Source organism: Apus apus, chromosome 3 (assembly GCF_020740795.1).
Source record: "Apus apus isolate bApuApu2 chromosome 3, bApuApu2.pri.cur, whole genome shotgun sequence".
Taxonomy (NCBI): Eukaryota; Metazoa; Chordata; class Aves; order Apodiformes; family Apodidae; genus Apus; species Apus apus.
This window is the reverse complement of record NC_067284.1, coordinates 109,375,603-109,383,523: the sequence shown is the minus strand read 5'-3', so window position 1 is coordinate 109,383,523 and position 7,921 is coordinate 109,375,603. Positions and strand designations below refer to the sequence as shown.

The window sequence follows — 7,921 nt, the reverse complement described above, 5'->3', positions numbered from 1 at the left end:
ATCCCGCCACTCCTCACTCCCATCTCATCCCACCCCACATCCAGCTACCTCACCCCATCCAGCTACCTCACCCCATCCCCCCTCACCCCCATCCCACCCCACATCCAGCCACCTCACCCCATCCCCCCTCACCCCATCCCACCCCACATCTTGCACCTCACCCCATCCCCCCTCACCCCATCCCACCCCACATCCAGCCACCTCACCCCATCCCCCCTCACCCCATCCAGCTACCTCACCCCATCCCCCCTCACCCCATCGCCCCTCACCCCATCCAGCTACCTCACCCCATCCCCCCTCACCCCCATCCCACCCCACCTCACCCCATCCCCCCTCACCCCATCCCACCCCACATCCAGCCACCTCACCCCATCCCCCCTCACCCCATCCAGCTACCTCACCCCATCCCCCCTCACCCCATCGCCCCTCACCCCATCCCCCCTCACCCCCATCCCACCCCACATCTTGCACCTCCCCCCATCCCCCCTCACCCCCGCCCCGCCCCGCCCGGCTGTGCCTCTCCTCAGAGGACAGGGGGCCCGACACCCCGAGGCAAGGGAAGCTCCGCCGCGCACCAGTAACGAACGCACAAACCCCTGCCGGCTTTCTACCCTTTCCGTGGCTGCCGGGGGCGACGTCAGACCCTGCCCCGGCTCACCTGCCGCGGCACGGAGCGGGAACCCCGCGGAACCCCGCGGAACCCGCCCCTCGCCCCCGCCGGCCACCGACCCCCGGCACCGAGCGGTGGGAGGCAAGGGGCGTGGCCAAATGGGGACGGAGGAGGCGTGACCAACTGGCTCCTCGCATTCTTATTGGTGGCTCCGCCTGCCCGTCTGGCCGGAGGGCTCTGCTGATTGGGCGGCGGGGGTCCCCTCATCCCCGCCCGCCCGCCCGCTCCTCCACCTTCGCCTCGGCGAGAGGTGCGCGGGGCTGGCGGAGCGGCCGGCGGCGCGGTCCTCGGGGCTCGGCAGGACGAAGGGAGGAGGGCGGGGAGGCGAAGGACGAGCGAGCCGCAGCAGGTACGGGCAGAGCCGCAGCAGGTACGGGCAGAGGCGCTGCCACTGGGGGGGCTCCTTCCCCCGGCGGGGCCGCCCGGGTGCAGCCCAGCCCAGCCCTGCCCTGCCCAGCCCTGCCCTGCCCCGCCGACCCGGCGCCGTGCGGGGTTATGTAACCGCCCCGCCGCCCTGACCCCTCTCGCCTCGGGGCTGCGCTCCCCGCTGGCCCTGGTGGGCAGCGGCGGGTGAGGGGCGGGCTGCGGAGCCAGCCCGGGGGGCCGGTGCCCGCCCGGGGCAGCAGGGCGGGGAAGAGCCGGTGGCTGGAGGCGTGTGGGGAAGGGGGAGCGGCGGGGGGGTCGGTCCGCTGAGCGCGGTGCGGTGAGGGCAGGGGGCATCCCTGCCTGCGGGGCAGGCGGCGGGAGCTGGAGCGGGGTGGGCAGCCCTGCGGGGAGCGCGGGGTGCGGGCTCGGGGCAGGGGGAGGTTGACAGGGATACAGGCAGGGATGCAGACCCGGTCCCGGCTGCTTCCACAGGTGAAGGCAGGCGTGCAGGAATGCGGTGAAGCCCGTATCCCTGAGGGAGGCTCTTCTTGGGCTGCTCGAGAGGGAGCTGCAGCATCCCGCGCCGGTGGTGGGGCTTGCATCACAGGTAGCTCTGTGAAGCTGTTGGGCTGTTTGCTTTTCCTTTCCCCCCCCCCCACCTCTCCTAGATATTTTTGTATCTCTTAAAACAAAAAAAATTGGTCCCTTGACTGTTTGAGTTTGGAGCTTAATCTCTTTTCCTAAAGGGAAGATGTACGCTAGGTTTATGTAGCTGAAGTACATCACGTGAATGAGAACTGTAGTTTAATCGGGGATTATGCTTTTCGTGAGCTGCTGTGTTAGGTTTTCAAGTTCTGCACTTACTAATCCCTTTGCTCTTTGCAGTTTAACTGCTTAGAGTGGTTGCTCTGTAGAAAAGGAGAACGCTTTTGTTTTTCCTGTGAAAAACACGTAACTGCTGTAAAGAAACTCTGCTGCAATTTATTCTCGTAGTGAAACTACATTTTGTGGTTACACATCATTCCCAAGCAGATGGAAGTCTGGATGCTGTGAGAATACAAACAAGCAGAAAAACTACAAATGCATCACAGTAAAAAAGGACAGAAGGAGGTTTTCTGTAGATCATCAACTCTGTTAACTAGTAACTGGTACCTGTATGTTTGAATAGCAGCATCTGTCCCATTCTCTTTAAACTTTTGAGAAGGAGTTATGTGACCTAGTTTGTCTTTCTCCAAATATTGTAGAATGTGTTTAGGTTCTGTGGCTTGGTTTGTCATTGTATTGAGAATATCACTGCATTGATATCCCTGTGCTTTCTAAGTTATAAATGACCTGTGTGTGCCAACAGAAGATCCTTTTGCAGAAAGGTTCCAAGGCATCATGGTGTCTTGGGTGTCTTCTAGAAGTTAAACACTGTGAACAGCTCCTGTTGCATGTAGTTTTGACAGACATGGTTTCTTCCTTTATTCATCCTAAAAGGGAAAGTAGGTCTTGGTAAGGGTGGGTGTACAGGTGTGAATTTTATGTTACAAACGATTAGAGGGCTATTAACTGAGTGTTTCACTGACCCTTGTGTGAGGTGATGGATCTGGCTGAAGGCCAGCAATGTTGTAATACTGTGTGCCCCTTATAAAACTGGCTTGCTTTAAATAGAGTAGCATAGAGGCCAAGTCAAGGTAATCAGGAAGCTTGTTCTGGTTTCTTTGGGTTTGGGGAAGGTTTTTTGTTCCTTGAATGCCTTCACGTTACCATGGTAGCTTTAGTGGTTGATTAATCATAGCCCAGTTTCTTGACCTTAAGAACAGCTCATAAAATCTTTATACCTGGCATTGGTTGCTCAAAGTATGGTCTTCCTATTGTGGAATGGGGCTGGAGGCTTAGATTGGCAGGGTGGAGCACCCGTGTCTTCTGGCTTGTTTTTTCCAGGGCTGGAGATAAAGATCACTTAGCAAGTCAAGGCCAACTGAGTTTCTTCACTGGTCATAGGATACATCCCTGGCATGGAAGGCACAGCAGATCATTTTGAGCAATATGCAGGACTTGAGCTGCTTGAGCTGTTCAGCCTTGCTTTAGATGAGTAAAAGTGAATAGTCTCTTTGGATGTTAAAAGCTTCCAAAAATAGTTACAAAGTCTCAGCTAAATTTAATACGGCTAGAATGTCAATGGAAGGGATTTAGAACATTTGGGATTTGCACCAGTTAGCATAAAAAAAATAAAATCCTCATATCTGCCATTTCTGTGAGAGGAGTAGTGGAGATTGACACTATTTTTGTGTGGTGCTAACCAAATGGAAGTTAAAATGTGAGTGGACTTAACTAAACTAGTGATTTTTATTACTACAAGGGGAATAGTCATTGCCCAGGTGGGAGATGCAGAAGTCAAGGCTGAGGGAAGGAGTAACTATAGTCTGTTGCTTTTGAGGCTGCAACAGTTCATTAATCCTGTCACATGAGGTCCTGTTCTGCTTTTTCTAATTAAGTAAAATGTCTTAATTTAAGACCACGGCAGCTTTCCATAGTGAAGAATTAGTATCATGTAAAAATAAAACTAATCTCCAGTGTTCATTTTGCAGAGTGGAATGAAATTTTGGTGGCTTACTGCTACCCCAGCTTCCTTGTTCCAATCCTGCCTTCTGCCAAAGCCTGCAGTGTGGGCCCAGTTGACTCCAGCAGGATTTTCATCCTTAGGCTAGAACTGCAGAAATGGGTGACTCTGCTTTCATTAAGTCAGTGAATATTTTAAGTAAAAATGGATTGTTTCAGTAAAATGTTGCTCAGTGTGTTTGATTTCTCCCCTGTGTCATCCCTCAACCCCCACTTTTTGAGTTATGTTGAAACTTGCAGTTTGGTGGGTTTTTTTTGGTTTTGTGGTGTGGGGTTTTTTGTGGGTTTTTTGTTTTGTTTGTTTTTGCAGTAGGAGCAGAGGTGTAATCCTTACATCGTTTCTGGATCCTTCTAGAAAAACATCTGCAACTTTTCTTTTGTTGTGTTTTTTTTTTTCCTCTAAGTTTTCTTAATTCCTCTAGATTATGGTTTCCAGGTTTGCACTCCGGACTCAATAATACTTTTAGTTTATAGTGATTATATTTAAAGCTTCTATTTGTAACATTTTGTTTGCTTTATTCTATTTTTAGCTATGTTGTTTGTCATGGCAAGCAGTGCTTAATAAAAAAAGTAGAGTTTCCTAGCAATTTCAAGAGATATGTGCCTGTGTCTTGATGTCCCTCGAGGACTCTTTTTAGAAACTCTTTAGACAGGAAAATGTTCACCAAGGAAATGCCTTATTAGTTTCCATAAAAACAGTGGATAAATCTATATGTGCTTGGGGGTATATAAGGCATTGGCCCGTTGAAACTCTTCATGTGTTTAAGTTGTCTTAATTCAGCAAAACTTCAGCTGAAGTTCTTTGCTCTGAAGGGGTCTGACTTCAGAACAAGATGTATGTCTTTGTCCTTTCAGTTTTACGCTAAAAAAGCAATACTTTTTGTTAAGAATTTTTCCAATAGAAACTTCAGTGAGCTATTTGCCAAGAAATATGATTTTCTGCTGATCTCTGTTAATTCTAATTAGAGGTCTTCCATGTCTAAAAATAATGAGGTTAACAGAATGAAGGCTTAGCTCCTACCTGGAATCTCTGCGGAGCTTTTGGCTACAGTATATACAGGGTTGAACACTGACATGAACTAATCCCTTCCAGTGGGAAGGGAGTTCACTTTGTGTTTTGAACTATGACAAATAACAAGCTCTTGTACCCCTTTACCACAGGAGAGGTTTGGAATAACTTATGACAGTGTAAAGTGATGCAAACTGTGCATATTAATTATAGAAAAGAAGTGACAAGGAGATTCCACCTGGGGTCTGCTATAGTTTTCCAAGTGTACCGCACGCTTGAAATACTCTGTTCTGTGTCATGTATTTTCTGACTTGGAAGTTCAGGGTCAAAATCCTACACCAAATTCAGAAATAACACAGAAATGCTGTTAGCTGGAGGTAGATGAACTTGAACTTGGGTTTGTTTGTGTCTCAGTATCTCAGCCTTCTGAAGGGAACAATCCTGCTATGGAGTTTATTGGTGTGGTCCCAGTTAAGATCTTGGTGAATGAATTTAGCACCCGTATTGGTGCTGGATGATGCCTTAATATTACTCTGTTTTTTTTATGGCGTTGCCACTTCTTTTGATATTTTGTATGTCAACTTCTGGTATCTTAAGTATTTGACAAATTTCCCGTTTTGGGAAGAGTGAAGGAAATGCTAAACTCAGTTTGAACTTGTTCCATTTTAGAAGTAAGATAACTAAGGTTTACTGTTATGTGGATGTCTCTGTGTTTGTTAGGTAATGTAAAAGGGACTATAAGAAGGGGGTAGTTAACTTTGTCAGAAGCTATAGAAAGGAGCTTTAATATAAATGGGAATGTGATCCACTGATTGTGTAGTTGCATCTAAGATTACTTTTAATTTGGTTTATTTTATATGGCAGTCTAGTTCATGGATTATGCATGATTTATAATTGTTTTAAGGGATTTGAAATGTTAAAACAAAACACTATCAACAACAAAATACCTGAGCCCTAAAGTGTTTGACAGACATAATAAAGGATATGTAGATATGATTTTTTTAATGTGTGCAGCATTATTTATAGTGCAGAAAATGCAAGATTTCCAGCTTGTTTGTAACTGTTTGAAGATAACTTCTAATATGGTGACTTACTATGAAGTTCATGCAGAGCTGTGAAAACTCGGATTATAATTTAATTAATCCTTTAAGTAAATACTTGCTGAAAAGTAAAATCCGAACCCTTACTGTTGCCTGTCCATTCCCAAACCTGACCCTCTATTTTTCTGGTTGCTACAAATATTTATGCAGCCGCCAAGTGAATCAAGTCAGTCATTTACTTAATGGAGTTAAACCCAAACTTTCTTCCTTAGATCTGTTCTTCAAAGTGAATCGGTTTGTACACTTGTGCCATGAATTGGGGTAAGAGATGCTTTCTTCGCTACAAAAGTGTGTGTGGCCAGTTGTAGAGAATGGCTGGTGTTGGAAGCAAGAAGCCAGAGGTGCCTAACACAATAATGTTTAATCTTTTGGCAGAAGTGCTAGTTTATTCAGTCAGAGTCTGAACGTACAGCCCTCTCAGAGGATCACCACAAAAGATGGTCAAAGGACTGGAGATGAAGACATGCTGATAGAGTTGGGGTCTTCAACTTGGAGAAGGCTCCAGGGAGACCTTAGAGCACCTTACCAGGACCTGAAGGGGCTGCAGGAAAACTGGGGAGGACTTCTTGCAAGGGCATGAAGTGATAGGACAAGGGGAAATGGCTTCAAACTGAGAGAGGGGAGATTTAGGTTAGATATTAGGAAGAAATTATTTGCTGTGAGGGTGGTGAGACACTGGCCCAGGTTGCCCAGAGAAGCTGTGAATGCCCGATCCCTGGAAGTGTTCAAGGCCAGGTTGGATGGGGCTTGGAGCAACTGGTGTTGTGGAAGGTGTCTCTACTCATAGAGTTAGATGATCTTTGAGGTCCCTTCCAAACTAAGCTATTCTATGGTTTGAAGTGTGCCTACAAATGTTAATTCAAGTGTGTTTGTCCCCTCTGATTCTTGTTCAGCTCAAGATCATATGAAGTTTATTTCTCTTGGGGCACATATGTGTTTTATTAGTGAGATTTCTCTTTTAATTGTGGTGCTGTGCTTAATATTGTGCAGCACGTGGTCCTTGTATAGCAAAGTAAAATTTGTGAAACAACAGTTTTTCTGTACGAATGTTCTGAAATGTGTTGGTCCCATCTTAAATTGGGCAGGGGATTTAATAATCAGAGTATTTTAAGTTGACTTGCTAGTGGAGGGAACACTGACCAGAATTGTGGGTGTATCTTAAGTGTAGAACAGGCATGTGCATGTACACACACCTACCTACAGGGCTGGAAAAAGAGAGGGTCAAAAAGCATATGAGACAGTGACTTAAGAATACTTGGCCAATACCTAAGTCCCACTGAGCAAATCTGTCTTAAGAATTTACTGAAAAAGGAGCAAGCTTTTCTTATTAAAGTGCTCTAGCAGAGCAAAACTGCTGCCACTTAAGTTAAGAATACTTACTAATTTCTAATCTCAGATGGAACTTTGAAGCCCATGCATTGTAGAAGTGCGTGCTAGAGTGTATGCTCATTTTCTTATTACCAGCTAAGATGGTTAAAGCCTGAAGTTCATCGTTGTAACTTAAAATCCTGTTCTGTTTTGTTAAAGTGTTTTGTTTAATTCTTAATTTAAAAGCTTGCTCCTCTCTCTAGTGCCTTGATAAAATGGCTCTCCCAGGAGAAAAAAATGAACAGCAGTTTAATGAAGAACTCTATAGATGTTTCTCGCTTCTGCTGATGTATTGAATTTCTTTACTTCTCTGTACACCATAATATCTTTGTTCTGCATCAACGAACAGGATGTATGAAATTTGTTAGCTGCCATGAAGTTATCTTTAACATTACTATTATATGTTACACTGAAAGCGAAGCTTATTTATGAAACTAAAAGTACAGCTTAAGAAATCAACTAACATAAATAGAGATGTGTATGGAAAGCAATATACTGTGTAACCTCTTGCTCTACTTTGACTCCAGCAGACTCCTATTTTGTAATATCCTAGGACATACTTGTAGATCTTAAACTTCACTACTCCCAGTTCTATTTAATCTCCCCTCTTCTCACTAGAATGCTTCTGGATTGTTAATGCATAATCCAAATTCTTACCATTTTTGAGTACTAGCTTGTCGTCTTTATCCTCTTGAGTCTGTTGTGTAAAGTTGGCTTTGAAATATTTCTCTTTGCTGAGTGGATTCTTCCAGCTTAATACTTGTGGGGAAAAAGAGTTTTACCCAGGGTGCCTATAAAATAGTA

The 7,921-nt window shown here is 45.8% G+C and overlaps 1 protein-coding gene across 3 annotated transcripts in view; it reads left to right on the top strand.

The window, feature by feature from the left end:
* Window positions 1-918: 918 nt before the first annotated feature.
* The window catches only part of RCAN2 (regulator of calcineurin 2), an 84,968-nt gene continuing 77,965 nt past the window's right edge, over window positions 919-7,921 (top strand). The window contains exons 1-2 of one of the 3 annotated variants that reach the window (XM_051614157.1): window positions 919-1,019; window positions 1,529-1,643. The gene's annotated coding sequence lies outside the window, so the exon portion shown is untranslated. Of the gene's footprint in view, window positions 1,041-1,528; window positions 1,644-7,921 lie in introns of all 3 variants that reach the window. The other 2 variants (XM_051614154.1, XM_051614155.1) reach the window with 2 other exon arrangements.